Genomic DNA, 22418 nt, shown 5'->3' with positions numbered 1-22418 from the left:
TCCAACTCCACTTGTCCTTCTTTCCAAATCTAGAGACATTTGGTGAAGGTTCCTAACCCGGTGAGAGAACAAACAGTGCTTGAGGAAAGATGTCATGTTTATTGGACTCCTATAGGGTAGAGCATGCCAAATACAATCTCTTTTGATCCTGTCAAAAGCCTTCTTGAAATCGATGTCTTACTCCTTTACTTTGAGTTCACTGTTGGCGGAGATGATCTTTCTTCTATTTGGATGAGCAGTCCGTGTTGACTTGTTACAGTGACTAGCCATATCCTCCATTAGATAGGGAACCTCAAGGTATAGGTATATAAGAAGAGAGCACATTTTTGCCGATGAATATCTCCACTTCCAAAAGCCTCCCCGAGACTAATAAATAAGAAGCAGTTAAAACCTGAGCACAAACAAAATCCCAATTTAAAGCATCTTTTTGATGGGCAAAACACGCATCTTCTGCCGCAACCGCGCGGACACTAACGTTTGTGTCGCGGTTCTCAAAAAACTGTTTCTAGATCCAAGATATTGCAACCAGTAAGGGTAACCATTTTGCCCGACTCGATAGGACTGGCTAGTATCAATTTTATCGGCCAGTTTAGATCAAAATCGCGTCACCTAAACCGAGCACCATCTAAATCGACAGGTTTTCGAAGAGGCAGACCCCGTTACGACTATCATTATAACTATCGGGCACCAACCCGGTGTAAGTAGATCACCAAGAAGCTGGTCGAAAACTAACAACGCTCTACCTCTAGTTTAGAAGATCGAGGATGACTGGAAAAGTTTCTTCATCTCTCAGCCCCCTCTCCCTCCTAGTAACTAGTGGGGTTTACATAACTCCACGCAAATTGGGCAAGAACTTTCTAACTCTTATTTTATGCAACCACCCACTCATGATGGTATCTACCCCCTCGCACTCGATCTGGAATACAAAGAGTTTTGAACTGGAATTTCATAGTCGCCGAAGTGGATTAACCAATCTTGATTCTATGTCATCCGTATCTTTTCGTCGAAATACATGGGGAAAGAGAGTTAGAGAGAATGACAAATTTCTTTGCCCTCGGGTATATACCCGTAGAGGCGCTGAAACAATATCAGCACGACTCCAGAACGACTGTCTACAGAGAAGCTTGAGGTCAGATTCGGAAAATTTTGCTAGTACATCGCGGATCCTTTCACCAAATTTTCCGGCTATTCATAGCAGCAGAAGCTTCTTACTCGGCACGGATCTTCAAACTCGGTTTGTCGACAACAGTTCCTTAGGACCAGAGATCTTCATTCGAGGCAGTTAGCGAGCTTTTAGGAAATTAGAACAACAGCTTACCATTCCACAGCCAAGGGGAGCTCTTTCTAGACAACATTGCCAGAGAGATGCTGAGGAGCGGTAGTAGATATAGTCATGTTATGCAATATGTTCGAGCCCCTCCTGTTGCGAAGAAAATTGAGGTCGACCGGCGGAGGGACCGGATGACAAGGGAACTACCAACTGTCTCCTTCTCTCCCCTCCCGTTGGTGGAAAGAATTCCCAGATTTGAGGGCTTCCTAAGCAGGAAAGGCGGGGCACGAAGTAATATGTCAAACAGTTCCAGGCTAGTTCTCTGATGACAGGAGGTGTTTAGTTGGTAGTCCGACGGCAAACTGTTGCGGCAGTCCAATTATTTTTTTGGTCCATCATGGGTGCTAATCAGCGCCGTTGCCCTGTGTTTTACATTACCCTTCCACACGAGGTTATCTTGGGAATTTGGTGGGACTTTCTCTCTCTCTCACAAGCTTCTCAACTAAAATCGAGCTGCTGAGACCGCAATGAAGTGTCACCTTCACAATGGAACAACTGGCTTTGAAATGACATATAACATGACCTTCTTAGTGAAAGATAATTTAAAGCAAAAATGAGCCCAATAATTCTCAGCAAGTCCAAAGAATAGATTTCAACATTCAAACCGTTTCCTCCATACCAACGACGATAGAAAGACAATGTCAGGTCACAGCGTCTAGCAAACTACCAAACTGGAACCTGAATAAATACCAAGAAAAAAAGCAAAATAGAAAAAATAAAAAAAAAAAATCCATTGAACTCCTTAACAAATAGAAATTATAATTTCCTTGAATAATTCCTGCTTCTTTGACACAGATCCCCAACATAGCAGTGGGTACCATGGCCAACGCTATTAGTATGGGACGCTGATGTGCGTATTTGTATATCAGATCCAGGGAATATTTCGAAAATTTGACCCAGACATTCTGCCTGCACGACTGTAATTTGAATATACTTCGACTATATTAGTAACCCGAATTTTGGAGTATCTTATATCTAATTCCTAAATCTATTTTTAGACATATTTATATTCAGGGGCTCTTTTTTGTTGGTAGTTTTAAAATTTGCATGAATCTTGAGGCGTGGGTTAGAGTAGGAGGAAAGGAGATGGTTGACAGAGGTTTAGTATTATATTTTTATCTAAATATTTATATATAATCAAGATTTACATGGAAATAGGGAGGAGAAAGTTGTACGCTATTCAGATCGGTTCTCCTTATTCGTATACTAATGAAGGCTGAACGAACGCATGTCCTTGCTTACTTACTGCGATCACGTAGACCTTATTGAAGTTCGAATAGTCGCCTCGAAGCCACATAATTCCAGACACAATCAGTCCCTCCGCAAATGCCGCACCCTCACATGATGGCACTGGCATAACAGTCGCAAAAAGTTTTACCAGTTTCGAATCTAAAGTCTTCCGTAATCAATATTTTCTTTGACCCCTAGTTGTGTTTCCTAAAGATCCTTCTGGGATTGACTCTCTCCATCAGCATCAATAGTACGAGTGCCCTCTGGAAGCCGCTGTAACCACAAAGGAGCAGAGCTGACCACGGCGTCCCCAGCACTCCTCTCTAAAGTGCGTTCACTACCACCACAGAAGCTTACTGTTGCGTGGACTCCACATGGTCCTTAAAGCAAACGGCGAATGGAGACCTTGTGCCGGCTATTCCGCAAGACAAAGTGCAAGCAGCCGCGAGCTTCTCCCTTCCCAAGACTGCTAAGGATATGAGAAGGTTCCTGGGCATGGTAAACTTCTACCGTCGATTCCTGCTCAGTGCCGCCCATAGCGGCTATCCTGGCATTTGAGTCAACCAAGCAACAGCTTGTGGGCGCCACGCTTCTCGTATGGCTCAGACATTACCATAGCTGCTGCTCTTCATTAAAAGGTGAACCAAAGTCGGCTGCCGTTGAGCTTCTTCTCGAAACAGTGGAACCCCGCCCACCGGAGCAACAGTATCTACGATCGTAAGTTGTTAGGCGCGTATGTCGAAATAAAATACTTTCCCTAGAAGGCAGGCCGTTCATCCTTCACGGACTACAAGCCTCTTAAATTTGCCTTAAAACAGAAACCCAACAAAACGTCTCTTCGTTAGCTCAGACCAGCTTCATAGGTCACTTCCGACATTCAACACGTGTCTGAAAAAAACAACGTAGTTGCTTTGCCACACATTGAAGAGGTCAAAATCCACACCGTAGTCGATTTTCCGTCAATCGCGGAGTCCCAAAACGAGGACGCTGTTCTTCAGGGCCTGAGGAGTAACTTCAAATTCATTTTCAGGGAGTTCCCCATTTTCGGCTCGACCTCTACATTATACTGCGAAACCTCAGAAAAGGAACCAAGACCACACATTCCGACTGCTTTCCGCAAGTGACTATTTGACGCTGTTTACGATCTGGCACACCCAGGCATCCGGACAACGAACCGATTACTTACTGCGAAATATTTCTAGCCGTCCATGAGCAAGGAGATCAATTCTATAGCCATACAGCGCATTGCATTTCAGAAATGTAAAACTTCGAAGCATCTGAAAAAAGAAGTAGGTGTGCTTCCAGGTCCACCAAGCGCTTCCATAGGATCCACCTCGAGGCCATTGGCCCTTTGTGAGGCTCGTACAGTTTCGGGTATTGCCTCATTGATAAGTTCACGCGGTGGCCTGAGGCGATTCCCCTAACAGACATTATGGCACTATCAAGTGTCGAGGCCCTCTGTCGAGAGTGGATTCCACGCTGTGGTTTGCCGACGATGATCATCACTGACCACGGAATGCAGTTTGAATACTCTCTATTCACGGAGTTAGGCAAACTTCTAGGCTTCAAGCTCCACGGAACAACCGCTCGAAAGAGCGAAAGCGCCGCTAAAATGGCAGAAGACGATCCTTCCAGGTCGCAAGTCCTGACTCCCGCCCCACTTGGCGTACGAACAGTCAGCCACGAGGAGTTTACACAAAACCTCGCGGAATTTGTGTACGAGGAGAACCTGAGACGCTCCAGCGACCCAATGCTCGACGTACGACCGGACTTAAATCCAACTGACTTGTTGCGTTTGCTCAGGGACTCCGGATCAAGCCACCACCACCCGCTAACCATGCGAAAAACGTCGTCAGCCGTTGCAGCCACCATACGACGGACCTCAGATAGTTCTTTAGCGAGGTCCACACCACTTTACCCTCGACGTCGGAGGCACGCCCAAGAAGGTCTCAATAGCTCGCCTGAAACCTTTCTTCCGGAAGACAAATACTGCCGGGGGGAAGCACGAGCGGCTCATTCGGTTCGACTTACCGAGTTGAGGGAGTTACGGCGGAATTTCAGCTGGGGGTGGAGTGCTGTAGAGACCGCTGTAATTAAATGTATTGCTCCGTGAATTAGGCCTAGCGAGGAACAGTTTCCTTGGATCTAGCGAGGAAGCTGAGCCACTAGATCTGATCACGAATCGGCGCTTTTTGAAGTCCAGCTGTCAATCAAGCTTTCCAGATCTGAAATAATTGGACGGTCTTTGCTTTTTCGCCAATAATATTTATTTTATTCGCCGACGTCACACAGGCGTGTAGTACTTATGAAGGGAACAATTGGCTCCCGAAAAAAAAGAAATATGCAAATAAAATCAATAATACTAGCGAAAACGCAAAAACCGCCTAACTATTTCACATCTCGAAAGCTTGATTGACAAGGAGCAGGCTGGTTTCTGCGCCAGATCCTCCTACATTGACCACATCAACACCCCATGGGTCATATTGGAAGAGTCCGTGGAGTTTAGATCTTCGCTTCGCCTGCTCTTTATCAATTTCGCAAAAGCTTTCGATAACATGAACGGATATGCTGTATCTGGCGTGCTCTCCGCAGAAGGGGCGTTCGGGAAAAATTCATAGGCCACATATGGTAGCGGTAAATGTCACCTGCTGCACCGAGGTAAAATTTGAGGTACAATGCAGAGTCCACAAGGGTTGCATCTTGTCATCGATATTATTTCTTGTTTTTATCGGTGACGTTCTTCATTCTGCCTTGTCTGGAAGACATGGAAAAGTTCAATGGACCATCAGTTCTTTGCTCTCTCGCCGGAAATAGAGGCAAGCAGAACTAGATTGAAGAACAAGACAAAGAAAAAGAAGGTTCTCTCCTTATCTGCATTAGTGGGCGAAGTATTGAAGGCGTCAATTAATTTGTATATCTAGGAAGCATGGTTTCTACCGACGGCATCACTGAACTGAATCTTGCCTGACGCATTAACAGTGCTAGTTCCACTTGTGCTATCTTGCCTAAAATCTGGAAATACAGTTATCTCAACACAAAGTTGAGACTGTTCTGTGCTAGTGTTCTTTCTGTAGTTCACTGGCCTGATACTATCCCACACGGAGAACTTGATTGGCGCACAGGCCTGGGACTCGTAAGCATTGTGATCGGAGCGAAAATGTCACACATTAAAGAGGAGCGACAATTGCCAATGGAATCCACTCACCCAAAATGGCCGACAGGGGTCACCCCTAGAACACTTGGCGCAGAACAGTAGTGAAGGCGTCTCAGGGAATTGTACCTACAATTTGGGCCCTAGCTCCCTTACCTCTCAGCTAATATGAAAAGTTCACCTAGTTCTGAGAAATACTAATTGAACCATGTAATACCCTGCTGTCCCCATGACCATATTCTCATAAAAAAAAAATTTCACCCCTCTGACATGTTTGAGGACGCAAAAAGGCGGAACTTTCGGCGGAAGATGAGGACAAGCTGGTAATTCCACTGAGATCCACACTAAGCGCACCAGAATCTTCAGTTAGCGCGGTTTTCACATTAGACTACACTTATGTATGTCTGCAAACATAGATGTTGGCTGAATTAGTCTGCAGCATACCAAAGGCTCTTCCTATCTATTGGTAGGATAGTTCCATGACTACCTTTATATATTTCTGGTGCAAGGATCATGGGTTCAATTTAACAAAACCGGTGGTATTAGATCAGTAAAAGAGGCTTGAATCTTCTTCGACGAGAGTTCCTTCAGACTGAGAATTTGGGCCCTGATGTCAAAATGCAATCCCTGAGGAAAGAAACTATATAATTTTATCACATCAGCTGGTCTGATGATGGTTAGGCCAAGAAAAACTGAAGTAATTGACTTAACGATCTGCACTTTAACGAGTTGATTAGAGATGACAAGCGGTAGACTAAGTCTCACTTTCTTTACTTAGAATTTAGTCTGGCTATTGAAGGCAAACAGAAGAAGAAAGAAGAGCTGTTTGGTGACTAAGGACTCCTGTGCCTACAGAAGATCAATTGGAAGTCTGACATTTTTAGAGTAATTTGAAGAGTCTCCTTTGTCGAAACTAGAACTGCAAAAACTCATAGAGTGAATGGGGGCTTGTAAAACATCCGAAGCTAAATTTCTTTAGATCATACTGTGAGAAATCGGACGGCGAAAGAAAGAGTCCTTAAAAAGGATGAGTCGGCCAAGTTGGATTCATTCAAAAAACCGGATGGAGCTTCCACGAACCTCAGAGTTTAGTCTCTACAGACTATTTTGAAAGCGAACCAATTGAGAGAACAGGTGTCAGAAGTTGTCGGTTCCTGCAAACCTTTGAACACGAAAGTGTCGCAAGAGGAATTAAGACACTGCGAGAGCGGTGGTTACCTATGAAAAAGCGGCTAACATGGATGCGTCTCTCCAGCGATGCTTAAAGAGGCAAAGAGGCAAGCAACAACGCTACCGGTCTATGCCGAGTGCATACTGGTGGATTTAAGACCTACCAAAATCTCTACCGAACTAAGGTGTTGAAATGCAACACCACGCTGGGGCTCGAAGGTCTCTGTTCGTTTGAACACAACCATAACCCCCATGAAGCTCAAACGAAGACACCTTGGTAAGGTTTTCTTCGATGAGAGTCTGCGCGTTGTCTACCTCTGTCAGTTTCGCGAAAGCCTGCAAACGCCGTAGATGAGAGGCCTTTTAATAAGCGACCTCCGAGGATAGTACAATAGGCCTAACAAAGGGTCTAACTGCTTCGAACTGCCACTAAACTAAACTAACTTGGATCTAGCCAGCTTGAAGCTTTATTAGATCTACTCACTTTAGTTTTTTCGACTGGAAATGGGGAAAAGGGAGCTTTTTTGGTATTACTATAAATACTTTTGTATTCAAATAGCTTACTGGTCAGAGCACCGGGCTGTCGTACGGTAGGACACGGTTCAAATCTCTCTGGTGACAGAGGCTCTACGACCGAGTACTGTTATACTGTAGTGTACGGTCTTGAATGACTTCAAGGCACTGTGATGCGACTGGATTGGGATTTTAAAGATCGTTTCTCCCTCTGCAATAAATAGGAAAGTGTTTCCAAAGTCCGACATCTTTTCCGGTATCATTTCTTAGCCAGTTATAATCTGTTGATCTTGGTGGATATTCGAGGTCAACTGGCCTCTGCATCCTTCTAATGGCTTTTCACAGGAAATGTCAGTTGATACAGTAGGTCATCAGTTGCAATAGGCTATGCTCTGCAACCCCAGATCCGGCCAATCCTTTGTTATTATTTTTTAGGCCTAGAGATATGTACATCCGCTGCTCTCTTCGAAGCTTGCGTGTTATTTAGCCGGGGGTAGAATTCTAAAAACGATTCGACTCAGTAACGAGCTCGGAAATAAATACTAAAGAAGAGGAAGAACAAGAAGGTCCAGTTTAGCATACGCACAGTAATGCAGTGCACTGCTATTTGGAACTGAATCCTCAGCAAATACAGTCCCAAGGAATAGGCAAGATCATTGTCTCACAGTAAAAGCTTTGACCCTATGGTGAGACGTTTCGAGCCAAACAGTTTTTGTAAACTGAAGTAAGGTCTTTTGGCAGCCAACAACCGTGTGCGAGTTTCATCATCGTAGCTGTTATCGGTTGTGATTTTCGACCCTAGATAGAAGAAATTGTCAACGGTCTCAAAGATGTATTCTCCTATCCTTATTCTTCTTCTTGTTTGACCAGTGCGGTTTGATGTTGTTGGTTGATTCGTCTTCGGTGCTGACGTTGCCACCATATATTTTGTCTTGCCTTCATTGGTGTGCAGCCCAAGATCTCGCGCCGCCTGCTCGATCTGGACGAAGGCAGTTTGTACGTCTCGTGAGGATATATACAGGGTTCTAAATTAAGAGTCTACCTTTCAAAGAAAACGAGAATTGGGCTTTCCTTTTCTGCAAATGTGCAACAGCCTTTTAGGCTGAAATATATCTGATCCTAAGGGCAACTTGGGTGACTAAGGAGTGGTTGAAAGGCAGGCGAATTTCAATCTGCAGCGATAGTCAAGCGACATCACAGGCGTCGAGCAGTCCTTTTATCAATTTAAAAACATTTAGGAATGTAGAAACCGATTGAACTATATTTTTGGATTCAATACGGTGGAACTACTATGGGTACCTGATTACTGTAGTGTAGAGAGAAATGAAATATCTTAGCAAAAGAGTATTCAATCCCCCCCCCCCGCATTCTGACATGAAGAAAGTCAGTTGTTTTAACAAAATTTGAGAGGTTTAACAGCCCGCCCACGTCTTTATCTTCCATAGGCATTCTGACTATCTACAGCCTAGCTAGCTGTAGCCTCACCGAAAATAGTTCTCCCATGCAACGGGTTTATGAAGCGCTTGATCAAAATCGCCAGAAGAACCCGTGCCCTAGATTAAATTGCTTTACCACGATCCGAAAGGTAAAGTTTGAAATGTGGCGTTTGTATCAAAACCACTTCGTGTCTCTGTTGGTCCTCATCAAGCAAGCGCCCTCTCCACCACATTTCTTTGTTCTTGTTACGGGCACTGTCACGCGGGACATCCAACGTCCAACGCGCTTTAGACTGCTTTATGCAGATGATGTATTCCTAAAAACCCCAAAGCTAAAATTTACCGCAGTGTTGTTCGCCCAGTCACCTTTGCTTGCTCAGAGTGTTGGCCGACCTAAAAGCCAATCAACGACGTGTCGCGGTAAAAGAGACGAAGAGGTTACGTTGGACCAGGGGCGGCCATGACCATATCCGAAATGAGGATATCGGCGATCGATATGGGGTTGCACCAAAACATTGCAAGAGGGGCGTCTTCGATGGTATAGTCATGTAATTTCCGCTAACATGAATTCACTTACCAAGATTGGTCTGAATATCGAAGTCAATGGTAAGTGATCAAAACGACGGCCGAAAAAACGATGGCTTAATACGTTGGATGGGGATTTGAAAGATTCAAGATTCAGACCAGACCTTTGAAGAAGAAAGGAGGAACCTGGAGGAAACTCCAGGTGAAGTGCTATCACCGGAAAATTTTGTCCGAAGAATGGTAGCCTGTCAGGAAGACTGGGATGCGATCAATTCCATGATCGCTGTAATCCAGGAAAAACTGCGAAAAACAGAAGAAGTGAGGAAGATGCGGTTACGAACCCCGCGGGTAGACGGAAGGAGACCTAGCTAAAGTAAGCTAACTCCGCCCCGTGATGTAATACCTAAAGGTGGTCCCACGGGGTAGGGGGGAGTCGGTGGTGGTTTTAGTGGGTAAAAATCCCACACTCTGGCGTGCCCAGGCCAGAGTCTTTTGAAGATATTTTGAAGATGAAAAAAAAAAGACCTTTGAAGAAAGAAGGTGGACTCGACTATATGCAACCAATGGGAGGAGGCGGAAGAGATGGTGCAGCTACCTTGCCTCCTAAAAACTTCATGCGAAGGCACCTTGGTAAGGTTTTCTTCAATGAAAAGTCTGCGCGTTGTCTGGCTCTGGAAAATTTTGTCCTGCAAACGCCGTAGGCAACAGGCCACTGAATGGGCAACCTCCGGGGATAGCACAATGGGCTTAAAAAAAAGGCCTAACTGCTTCGAGCTGCGGCTCTCCCCACTAAACTAAACTAACTAACTTGGATTTAGTTAGCTTGAAGCTTTGTTAGATCTGCTTACCTGATTAAACCGATCGAGGAAATTTTTTTTTTCAGCTGGAAATAAAGAAAGGGAGATTCTTTGGGGGCACTATAAATACTTTTGTGTCCTGATAGCTTAGTGGTTAGAGCACTAGGCTGTCGTACGAAAGGTCGTGGTTCAAATCTCTCTGGTGGGAGAGAGGCTTGTATCGTGACTTAACGTCAGATACCAGTCAACTGAGCTGTGAGTGGGTTTCTAAGTCAAATCAGGGTAATAATCACGAGGGAGCGTGTGCTGAGCTACTACAGGGTACTGTAATCCTGTAGTGTACCGTTATGGTTTTAAATGAAATGCTCTACTTCGAGACCTTGATACAACTGGATTACGCTTTTAAGGATCTTATCTCCCTTTGTAATAGATAGAGGAAGGATACTTTTAGAAAGCGTGACACCTTTTTTGGTATCATTTCTTAGCCAGCTGCCATCTCCTGATCTTGGTGGCGATTTGAACTGGACAGACCTCTGCATCCTTCTACTGGCTTTCCAGAAGAAATGCCGGTTGATATAGTAGGTCATCAGTTGCAACGGGCTGTCCTGTGCTTTGTTATTGTCTTTGAGGTCTAGAGATATGTATATATCCTGCTCTCTTCTAAGCTTGCATATGATTTAGAGCAGCTGCAGTATTCTATCCAGACGACCCGACCTCATTTCTGAACGAAAGAAACAAAGGGAAGAATAAGAAGGTGTGGTATAGCATACGCACAGTAATGCGGTGTACTGATGTCTGGAACTGAATCTCCAACGAACGCAGTGATTATTTGGTCGAGTTTGATGTACTTCATCTTTGATTTTCAAGAGAATGGTCCTACACTTTTAAGTAATTCCTGGATGCCCGATTCATGTGTTTAGAAAGGAAGAATCCACCCTTTGTATGGCATGCTCGAGGAGCTTGACATTCTGCTGACCCATTACAATCATAATGTCACCTGCGTGCAAGCCTAAAAGGGAGGGTTGGAAAGGAGTGGATTTCCCCGGGCCCAAAGTTTTCTCGGCGGTCCAGGATATACATTTGAATGAGAGAAAGGTATAATAAGAGGGTCCCCATAATTTTCACCTCAGGCCCAATTTTTCCGCATAATTTTCACCTCGGGCCCGAATTCGCTCCCCACGGCAGGACCTGTCTGTCATTGTAATTGTTTCACGTAGGTGACCTGGCTTAGAGGCCGCTCCTCTCCGCAGATCACGTGTCCCACCCTCTTGCTGAAAATCATCCAGGGGTTATTCCCCCAGCAAGAGGAGAGCACCGACATATTCCAACCACCTCTGAATGTGACGGCAATTCCTCCAGTCACCAGAGACGAGCTGCTGGAGATCCGCGGCAGAATAGCAGACAATAAAGCGCCGGGCCTGGACGGAGTTCCGAATAAGGCCCTTAAGCTTGCCGTGAAATCCAGGCCGGACATGTTCGCTGAGCTGTTCGAAGCGTGCATGTCCGAAGGAATATTTCCGGCGGCTCGGAAGCGACAGAAGTTGGTGCTTCTGCCTAAGCCTGGTAAACCTCCAGGTGAACCATCGTCATACCGACCCATATGTCTTTTGGACACGGTGGGGAAAATGTTAGAGCGGGTAATCTATAATAGATTACTCCCGGTTGTTGAGGGCCAAGGCGGCCTTTCAGATCGGCAGTATGGGTTTCGAAAAGCCAGATCAACCATTGATGCCATCAAATTGGTTACTGGCTTGGCCGAAGATGCAATTCACGGAAAGGGTAGTACCAGCAAATATTGCGTGGTAGTAACCCTGGACGTGAAAAATGCATTCAATTCGGCCAATTGGAATCTAATACGCAAATCCCTAGCGAAGGCTGGTATTCCCGCCTATCTCGCTGCTATCGTCGATAGTTACTTAACTGAAAGGAGGCTATGGTATGACACTGATGACGGACCGCAGGAGTACGTTGTTTCCGCCGGTGTCCCACAGGGCTCCGTATTGGGCCCACTACTGTGGAACATCATGTACAACGATGTACTTAATCTTCCCCTTCCGGAGGAAGCCACAGTGGTGGGTTACGCCGACGACATAGCAATGGTTGTTGTCGCAAAGCATCTTGAAGATGCTGAGTTATACTCAAGCGAGGCAATCAGTGCTGTCAAATGCTGGTTGGTGAGCTCTGGTTTGACGCTTGCGGAGGAAAAAACAGAAGCGGTCCTCATCACTAAGCGCCGGAAGAGAAATTACGCCTGTGTTAGAATCGGGAATCATATCATCACTTCCAAGCCGACCATCAAATACTTGGGGGTGGTGATAGACAGGAAGCTCAGCTATAAGCAACACGTACAGTATGTTTGTGATAAATCAGCCACTGCTAGTATGGCCCTGGCGAGGATGATGCCGAACGTGGGAGGGCCACGGCATACCTCTAGGTTGCTTATAGCCAGGGTGGTGACCTCGATCATGCTCTATGCGACCCCAGTTTGGAGGGAGGCGTTGTGGATGTCAGGGAATGCTACCAAACTGAGTCCAGTCTACAGGAGGACAGCCCTGAGGGTATGCTCTGCCTTCAGGACTGTCTCAGATGATGCAGCATTCGTCATCTCTGGAACGATGCCGATTGAAATCTTGGCAGATGAGATGGCGAATATATACAATGCAACGTCAACCTCTTCCTCATCGCGGAGGAAGAACGCTGAGAGGGAGAGATCCATAAATAGATGGCAAGAGCGGTGGGAACGCTCGGGAAAGAGCCGGTGGACGCACAGGCTCATTCCTGCCATCAAGGAGTAGTTGGAGAGACGACACGGTGAGATTAATTATAATCTCACCCAGTTTCTCACGGGACATGGAGGATATCTCCAATACCTTCACAGGTTTAAATTGGAGACCTCACCCGATTGTCCAAATTGCAATGGAGTCCCAGAGGACCCAGAGCATGTATTCTTCCACTGTCCGAGATTTGTGGAAGAAAGGAGGAATCTAGAAGAGACTCTAGGAGAGGTGCTGGTACCAGAAAATCTGGTACCGAAAATGCTAGCACATCAAGAGAATTGGGATGCGGTCAACTCCATGACCGCATCTATTCAAGATAAATTGCGAAAGGCAGAGGAAAGGAGAAAAACGCGGTCACGTGCGCCGCGTATAGAAGAAAGATGACAAAGCTAGAGTGAGCTGACTCCGCCCCGTGATGTAATACCTTATGGTGGTTCCGCGGGGCAGGGAGGGAGTCGGGGGTGGTTTTAGTGGGTAAAAATCCCACACGCTGGTGTGACCAGTGTCTTTTTGAAGATTTCCACCTCCTCAACAAAAAAAAAAAAGGTGACCTGGCTTTAGTCGTTTCAATATGTCAGTGGTATGTCTTCGGCTGGTCAGGAATTGATCATGAGCTTTTACTTCACAGGTAAATTCATATGTCTACATCCATCCCAACCATACAGTCCATTACGAAGCCCTAATTTCTAACAAATATTCAGTTCGAAGGAATAGTTCCACTCTACTATTCATCCAACTACCCCAATAATTATGGAGTTTGTACTACCACTTTCCATTCGCATACCATTAGACTATCATTATTCACATATGCTTGAAGAAATGCTAGACTAAAACACATTTCCAGCACTCGATAATTAACCCCTTCCACGATTGCAGTCTTGCTTTTAATGTGCTATTAAGGGGTAGGGGATAGGATATGGAAGGAGAACCTTCGAGGTATAAACCAATATGCAAGAAGAAGCGGGAAGTTGGGTGCTTAGATTGCCAACGCAGGAATAAAGTGACTGCCCTTTTCCGACTTAACTTAAAATGGGACAGATTTTAAGATAGTTCATAAAATTGGGATAGATCTGGTATCCTCTTCGGTATGGAAAGTTGTGTATATCCTTCAAAACACGACAGAATAGTTCAAGATCTTATTACACCCCCCCCGCCCTTCTCCTTGCCCTAATTAATTAGAAAGATACAAGTCGATAACAAGATATATCTTTAACGAAATTTCGCTACCATAAAACGCATATGTGCCACAAGGAGTAAACTTAATTGCTCATGGTCACAGCGGCAAGCATCCAACACAAACAAATGAATGACTGATAGTAAGTGACTTCCTCACATTCAGTCGGAAGCAGAGGGAATGGTAATATTGGGAAAGGAGAGGAAGGGAAGAAGGCATTGTTAGAAATTAGTTTTGTATCTTGTAATTAGTCGGCAAACACTATCTGGAACTATTTATCGGTCACACTTCGATGATTGATATTGTTAGAAGTGAAATTGTTTAGTCTTGAAGGACCATTTCTAGTTGCGTGCTTTGGACATATCAAGGGTTCATGTTAGAGAGCCCGGGGAAGGAATGGAAAACATTGAAAACCACGGGAATTCATGAATGCAAAGGAAAGAAAGGACGAAAATTATTGATTACCGAGTTTTCAAATGTGAAGCAATGTCAAAAGGCTTAAGGGGGTCATCCCATGTGTCGGGTTAGAGAAATCGCTTTTTTTTTTGCATGAATTGTATCTATATATAGTGGAGAATATGTAGGCATAGGGATTTTCCGATATTCCGAGACGTTCAGAAATTACAGTGTTAAACAGGTAAGGAGTTTGCAGCCGCGGCTAGAGTACTCGATGAGAAAGAGCATCGAATCTATTTTACCTGTTAGTTTTTTGACCTGAGCCTTATAATTCGAACACAAGTATAGATATAAAAAGATGGAAAACCAATCAATTGTCTAAACTTATTTGCTGTTTGGAATAAAAAGGATAATCCAGTCTAGAGTGAGCACTGACCCAGAATAACAATGAGTCGTTAAATGCATTGATCTAGACTTTCGCTCCTAAACACCTTCATTCTGGGGCCAAGATCGTAGAAATAGCCACTTTTCTGGCTGTAATTATTTTCAATGAAGGATTCAATGCCATTCTCAAAATCCTAGTGACAATGGGATGTCAAGTTGGACATATATGTCAGGTTTATGTCAACTGCCGTAATGAAGCGCGAATTTGGCGGTCCGAACGACGATCGACTGACCTCGCTAAAAGAGCCAGAATTGAAACCAGAGAGCAACAATCGGCCTTACAAGACTTTTTTTGAAGAAACGGAGGGTGCTCTCTATGGACCAGGGTCATACGCCGACATTCTCAGGAAAGTGAAGGCAGACCCCGAACTCACCAATTTGGGAGACAGCGTCAGCCGCATTAGACGGTCGCAGAAGGGAGATCTAATGTTGGAACTTAAGAAATCCAAGGATATAACCGCGGACAAATTCTTAAGCCAAATCGGGAAGACTTTAGAGCAGGAAGCCGACATAAGAGCTAGCAGGTCGGAGACCACTATAATCTGTATAGATATAGATGAAATCACGACGAAGGAGGAGGTTCGCGGAGCGCTGGAGAAACAGTTCGATCTTGCCGGACTACAAGAGTCAGTGGTGAAAACGCTAAGGAAAGCCTATGGGGGAACGCAAACCGCCATCATCAGCCTACCAGTGGAGAACGCACTCAAACTGTTAGCAGCAGGGAGAGTGAGAATAGGCTGGGTTATGTGTCGCTTTAGGGAACAGGTGGCGTTAAAACGGTGCTTTATATGCCTTGGCTTTGGTCACATTGCGAAGTCATGCACTAACCCAAATGACAGGTCAAAGCAATGCAGGAGATGCGGAGTGGAAGGCCATATCAGCAAGGACTGCAGAGCTGACCCAAATTGTCTACTGTGCAAAGGAAAGGAGGGTGTGGACCATCGTCACATTGCGGGCAGCAGCAGGTGCCCGGAATACAGGAGAGCCCTTAGCACAAATCGTAGATGAGGTTGATACAAATCAACCTCAACCACTGCGAGGCGGCGCAGGATCTACTCGCGCAAATCATCCGCGAGAAAAACATCGATGTGGCCATACTAAGTGAACCATACCGAAACCGCGGTGGTAGCGATTGGGTCAAAGACCAAACGGGCCAAGCAGCGCTGTAGACTTGTGGAGAACAAGCCTTCCAGGAAATACTGGAGCACCCGGAGGAGGGCTTCATCAGAGCGAAGGTGAAGGGCATCCACATCTATAGCTGCTATGCTCCACCCAGCGCTATACTCGTCGAGTATGAGCGGATGCTTGCTGCTCTTGTTTTGGATGCAAGAGGGCGTTGGCCGATCATAATAGGAGGCGATTTCAATGCGTGGGCTCTTGAATGGGGCAGCCAGACGTGTTCCCCTCGAAGCATTCGCGGAGCTGGACGTGGTACTGGCGAATGTTCGGTCTTCGTACACTTTCCGGAGAAGGGGTCTGGGGTCTATAGTGGACCTGACATACGTGAGTGCCACTCTAGCCAGTAGAATCGCTTGGCATGTCAGTGAGGACTATACTCACAGTGACCACCAGGCAATCTGCATAGAGATCAAGGGCGGATCGAGCTCGAAAAAGATTTTTCGCAGAATGCCGGGTGGTATGCTTGGCTGGACAGTGGAAGCTTTCGAGGGGGACACGTTTTCCGCGGTGCTAAAATCCGACATATCCCTGAATGGTACAGCTGGAGAGAAAGCCACCCAGATCACTCGATGGGTGACGGAAGCATGCGATGCTACTATGCCCAGAAGGCGATTGCTCCCCAGTAGGCAACCCAACGAAATCGCAAGTTTGCGAGCCGCATGTTTTCGGATAGCTGAGTGGTTAGAGCGCAAGGCTGTCGTACGGAAGGTCGCGGTTCAAATCTCGCTGGTGGCAGTGGAATTTGTATCGTGATTTGACGTCGGACACCAGTCGACTCAGCTGTGAATGAGTACCTGAGTCAAATCAGGGTAATAATCTCGGGCGAGCGCAATGCTGACCACATTGCCTCCTAGTGTACCGATACGGTCTTGAATGAAGTGCTCTAACACACTTCAAGGCCCTGATCCAATATGGATTGTTGCGCCAACGATTATTATTATTATGTTTTCGGGCAAGGAGGCTTTGCCAGTGGCTCAAGGGAAAACCCGGTAGCGACGATCGAGAGGACGTACACAAGCAATTGCGTGGCCGCCTAAAGGAAGCCATTCGGAGGAGCAAAAAGAACTGCTTCAAACAGCTGTGCGACCATGCCGACATAAACCCTTGGGGCGAGGCTTACATAGTGGTGATGAAAAGGCTGCGGAAATCACCCCAGGTGACCTGTCCGCGCCTTCTGAAACAGATTGTTACCACTCTGTTCCCTCACCACGAAAATAGGGGAAGGCAAACTTTTGTCCAGCTAAATGACGGCATAATACCGCCTGTAACTGTGGAGGAGCTGCGGGAAATATGTGGTAGGTTCGGTGACAACAATGCCCCAGGTTTGGATGGCATCCCCAACCAAGCTTCGAAACTGGCAGTGAAGACTAGGCCCGACCTTTTCGCCAACACCTTCGAGGCGTGCCTAACCGAAGGAATATTCCCTGCCCAGTGGAAAAAGCAAAAGTTGGTGTTGCTTCCGAAGCCTAGCAAGCCACCTGGAAACCCAGCGTCGTATCGTCCTATCTGCCTGTTGGATACAATGGGGAAGATAATGGAGAGAGTCATCTACAGCAGACTCCTGCCCATCGTCGAAGCCAGCAATGGTTTGTCGGAACGCCAGTTTGGTTTCCGACGCGCCCACTCTACGGTGGACGCAATTGGCATGGTGGTAAACCTGGCAAAAGGTGCACTGATTTCTGGCGGCTGCTGTGCCGTGGTGGCGTTGGATGTCAAAAACGCATTCAACTCGGCCAACTGGAATAGAATTAAACGGGCGTTGACTGACATAGGTGTCCCCGGATACTTAGCGAATTTGGTGGAAAACTACCTCTCAGAGAGGACTTTCTGGTACGGGACGGATGAGGGCCCCAAAGAGTACATTGTCACAGCCGGGGTACCACAGGGATCGGTACTTGGTCCCCCGTTGTGGAAGCTCATGTATAATGGAGTGCTTGCTCTTCCCGTCCCAGAGGGGACTACGATTGTCGTCTTTGCTGATGACCTAGCTGTGGTTGTTGCAGCAAAACACCCACAAGATGTGGAGGTTTACGCAACAGAAACAGTGAGAGCGGTCAAGTCCTGGCTAGAAAGGCCGGTCTCACCTTGGCGGACGCGAAAACCGAAGCGGTCTTAATAACGAAACGCAGGAAAAATAACACTGTGAAAGTGGAGGTCGGTGGACATACGGTCGTATCAAACCCTGCTATCAAATATCTGGGGGTAATAATTGACACCAAATTGAGTTTTAGGGAACACCTAGAGTATGCATGCCAAAAGGCAGCCAGTGCCACCACGGCACTTGCAAAAATATTGCCAAATATTGGTGGGCCGAAACATTGCCGGAGGTTGGTGCTAGCCGGAGTGGTGCGCTCCATCCTGCTCTACTCGTCGCCTGTGTGGGCAGAGGCGCTTGCAGGCTCTCAGAGACGGAAGCAGGTGAACTCGGTTTACCGGCGGATGGCTTTGAGGGTTTGCAGTGCTTTTAGAACCACATCAGATGAGGCAGTATTGGTGGTGGCAGGCATGATCCCGGTCGACATTCTGGCCAAAGAAATGAGTGTCCTGTACAATGCAAGACGTACGAAGGGGCAGCGTAGAAACGCGGCAAGGTCAGAGTCGCTTGATCTCTGGCAACGCAGATGGGACGAGTCTACGAAAGATCGGTGGACGCACAGGCTCATTCCCAACATTAGGGTGTGGCTTGAACGAAAACATGGGGAGACCAACTACCACATTACCCAGTTCCTCACGGGGCACGGTGGTTGCTACAGACAGTATCTGTACCGCTTTGGGTTGGATGATTCTCCGAACTGTCCCAGATGCGATGGCATACCGGAGGATCCAGAGCATGTAATGTTTCACTGCCCACGATTTGCGATGGAGAGAAGGAGCTTAAACCAGGTGTTGGGCAGGAGCGGGACCCCGGAGAGCTTGGTTACTGAGATGCTGGAGTCCGAGGGGAAGTGGCTTGCGGTTGGCTCCGCAATCATCCAAATGCAGGAGGAGTTGCTGAAGGAGATTTTCCACCTCCGTGTACGCACAAAATAAAAAAAAAAAATCTACGATATTAAGCTGAAAAAATTGTCACATATACTAGAGATATCAATAAACATATGGTGAAAAAATCATGTTTCTATCTTTATCCAGTCCTCCAAGATAATTTTTCAAAGAAAAGGCAAAAAAAACGGCCTTCACACGGTATGACCCCCTTAAGAGAACCTGAAATATTGGTGACTATAGTCCAGAAGGAACTTCATTGTCTTATCACCCAATATCAGGTCCTACGCCAAGATTATCATTGAAAATCGTAAAGTATACATACCGCCAGCAATTGCTGCTGATTATCACGATTCCTTGGAATGTAATATCACAACTTATAAAGTCCAATTAATCTACACATGTATCTATCGTTAGTATCCATTCTGCACTGATTGATTTTTAAATACTCAATTGCCAAGTATCAGTTAATTCACTGGTGGCCGGCAAACGAAATTATCGGGAGCCCGGGTCAAGGCCTGTTATGATAAATGGGGCTCAGATCGTTTTAAACCTCCTTAAGAAGATTAATTAATTAAGTATGACCGATTTTTATTAAACCAATCCATTCAGAGGTGTTTACTAATGCGACTATCTTCATATTGGGCCCATTTAGATACGAATTCTTCCAGCCGTCTGCAGCAGTAATGATGTCCTTTCCTTGCAGTGCAGCAGGCAATTGAATGAAAGGTCATGGAAAGATATTTAGATACATTTAAAATAGATAGCAACACCGTTCGAGCAAGCGATGGGACCACGAAAAATGAGAGACACACAGATGGGTCAACTCAACACTCTGCAAATTAGGGAGAGGGGGGGTAGAAGTGCGAGAAGAGGGGGGGGGGGGGGAGGGGGTCAGGTTACAATACAATGACAACAATGCGGCACTCAGTTTCCGTTTCCGATAGTGTAACTTATTCCCGCCACTCAAAACACTGAACTTTTCAAGATATACGTTACGACTAGGATAGTGACAAACGCTAGCCGGCTAAACTGTCTGTATCGCGTCATATCGAAGTCAACCGTACACACAACACGTATCTTATCATAATCTCAAGACTTGGAAACTCTCAAGACTGCTAGACACTGAAAATGCTCATGTGCTCATAAGTAAGCTGATGTGTATCTTTTTCGATGTGTGGCCGTATGTGAGAGATGCAGCATTATATCTGATGAGGCGGTCGGCCGGTCCCTCCTCGTATCATACATACAAGATATTCCAATGGCTTGCTGACAAGCTGACCGGCCGACTGGCGCTGAATGATTGCAGTATGTTTACAAATTTACAAGTTTTCCGCCACAATCGAGCTTGGGCTTTCTATTGTATAACTGATATCTTTTTTAGGGCTTATGAAAGCGCTTGGGTTTTAGATAAAAGTTTCACGTATTCTGGTGGGAAATCCGAATTAGTATCTGGTCTTCAACTGATGCATTCGGTTTAAATTGAAATGGGAGGAGGCTGAGTTTTGCTACCGTTTGGTGTCATTGGATTATTAGCACTTCCGAGGGCTGACAGTATTCCAGGTAAGTCGTATCAAGGGTTTCAGCATCTGCTGCTCTGTTACCTACTCTACTATCAATGAAAGACCTTCCACCGAGGAGGAGTACAGATGATCCCTCGAATACTATATTCGGTGCAAGATCTCCCACTGAGAGAGAAAACAAATGGTTCCTGAAATATTGCAAGACCTCGCACTGAGGAACTGGTTCCTGAAATACTGTAAGATCTCTGAAAAAGACAAATTATATCAGGTCAGAATATCACGACGCGGTCAAGTGTTGATAAAGGTATGGAACGTTGGAGTACCAGTGGTGGTCGCTACCAGATGCTGATCCCATATCGCAGCAGATGAAGACCATAAGCACGAAACAGTCTCAACTTGACGAATGATGACTATGATAGTATGACAGCTGTATAAAACAGGTCTGGCACTATTAAGGAAGGGTGCGATAACCTGTCCAACTGAGAACCTTTAATTTATTGGTGTTTAGCGTCATTTCAACTCGGCTGGCTTCCTCCAATTCCAGAGCCTTTTAGCCAAGGTCCTTGTTCGGTCAGAAAGCAAGCAGATGTCATGTTCACGTCGATCAGACAAGGCAACATGGGGATTATCACCGATGACGAGGAGAAATCGTATCGACAGGATGCATCCCCGGGCGGACTCCTCTAAGATTTTACCTCAATGTTGTACATGTCATTTTTTGCGCCGTCATATGTCACTCTGAAAGTAGGTGTTAATTGTACCCCTCAGGCGAAGAGCAACAACTGTGACCCCACGTTGGGCGCCAACTCTGTTACGATAAGAGTATGACGTTGCATCACCTTGGCACCAACACCACCAAGGCTGTCAACCAACCAAACTCCCCCAACAGGTTTGCCAGGCGTGAACACCAATTGCGCCAGATAATATATGGAACCGGACGGCACGTGCTTGAGCTAACCCGAATACTAACAATCCAGGGTTCTTGGTTCTCAAATATTATCTCCCTGTCAGGACACGGAGATTTTATCACGTGCCTTGACCCAATAGTCAACGATACTAAATCCACCCAGGGTAAACTTCTCTAATAAAGAAGTCTCGAGGCGGATTGATACCACCGAAAATTTCAATCCCAAAGGAGCTAAACTGCCAAACGGCCTAAACGCGTACTGGATAGACGGGAAAGAACTAGCTCTGAGGCGATTCCAGCATCTACGAGGCGACCGGCCCTCGTCTACCTTGCCTTTTCATGGGGGCCCTGCGGCGACCCACCTCAACCTAAACGTTTATCCCCCGCTACATCCAATATAACGGTGGGAACCCTACGTGTTGTGGGGAATCTGATTGGAAACGCAAAGACCCTGCCAGAGTAAGGATGGGTTGACAGCACGACCATCCTCCCAACTTCGGCTAGTCCGGTCGAAGGTCGATGTTGTTGTCAGTTTTTTGTTGTCCGACGACATCCCGCCAGGCTAACAGAGGGAGAGAAGTTCACTGGTCCGGCCCACGGTGATCGTACGTGGAGCCGAAAATTAACCAGATCGTCCACCTATGTGTGCCATCTGTCACTCGGTTTTTGGGCACTGGACCCTGTGTAGCCCGACTCGTTGTAGGTTAGGTAACCCACTTATGTTTCAATACGTTTTGTGTCAACACTTGCAAGGACAATTGCGTCGGGGCCTATCCGAATAGGCAGGACACGTCAATTATTTCCCAGACAATCGGATCTTTGATGTCTTGGTTCTCCACAAGAGTGCAGGCTTTTTGGGAGCCTGTCATTATTGCTATCTTCTTTTT

The 22418-nt window shown here is 46.1% G+C and overlaps 1 long non-coding RNA gene across 1 annotated transcript in view; it reads right to left on the bottom strand.

Annotated features, from left to right (window-relative positions):
• LOC119660908 overlaps positions 1-19561 on the bottom strand; it is a 286152-nt gene extending 266591 nt beyond the window's left edge. The window contains exon 1 of the long non-coding RNA XR_005250496.1: positions 19427-19561. This is a non-coding gene — a long non-coding RNA (uncharacterized LOC119660908). The remainder of the gene's footprint in view (positions 1-19426) is intronic.
• Between the last annotated feature and the right edge of the window lie 2857 nt (positions 19562-22418).

The sequence above is a fragment of the Hermetia illucens genome, chromosome 7 (genome assembly GCF_905115235.1).
Source record: "Hermetia illucens chromosome 7, iHerIll2.2.curated.20191125, whole genome shotgun sequence".
Classification (NCBI taxonomy): domain Eukaryota; kingdom Metazoa; phylum Arthropoda; class Insecta; order Diptera; family Stratiomyidae; genus Hermetia; species Hermetia illucens.
The sequence above is the reverse complement of the archived record's forward strand: the minus strand, read 5'-3'. Positions and strand labels throughout refer to the sequence as shown.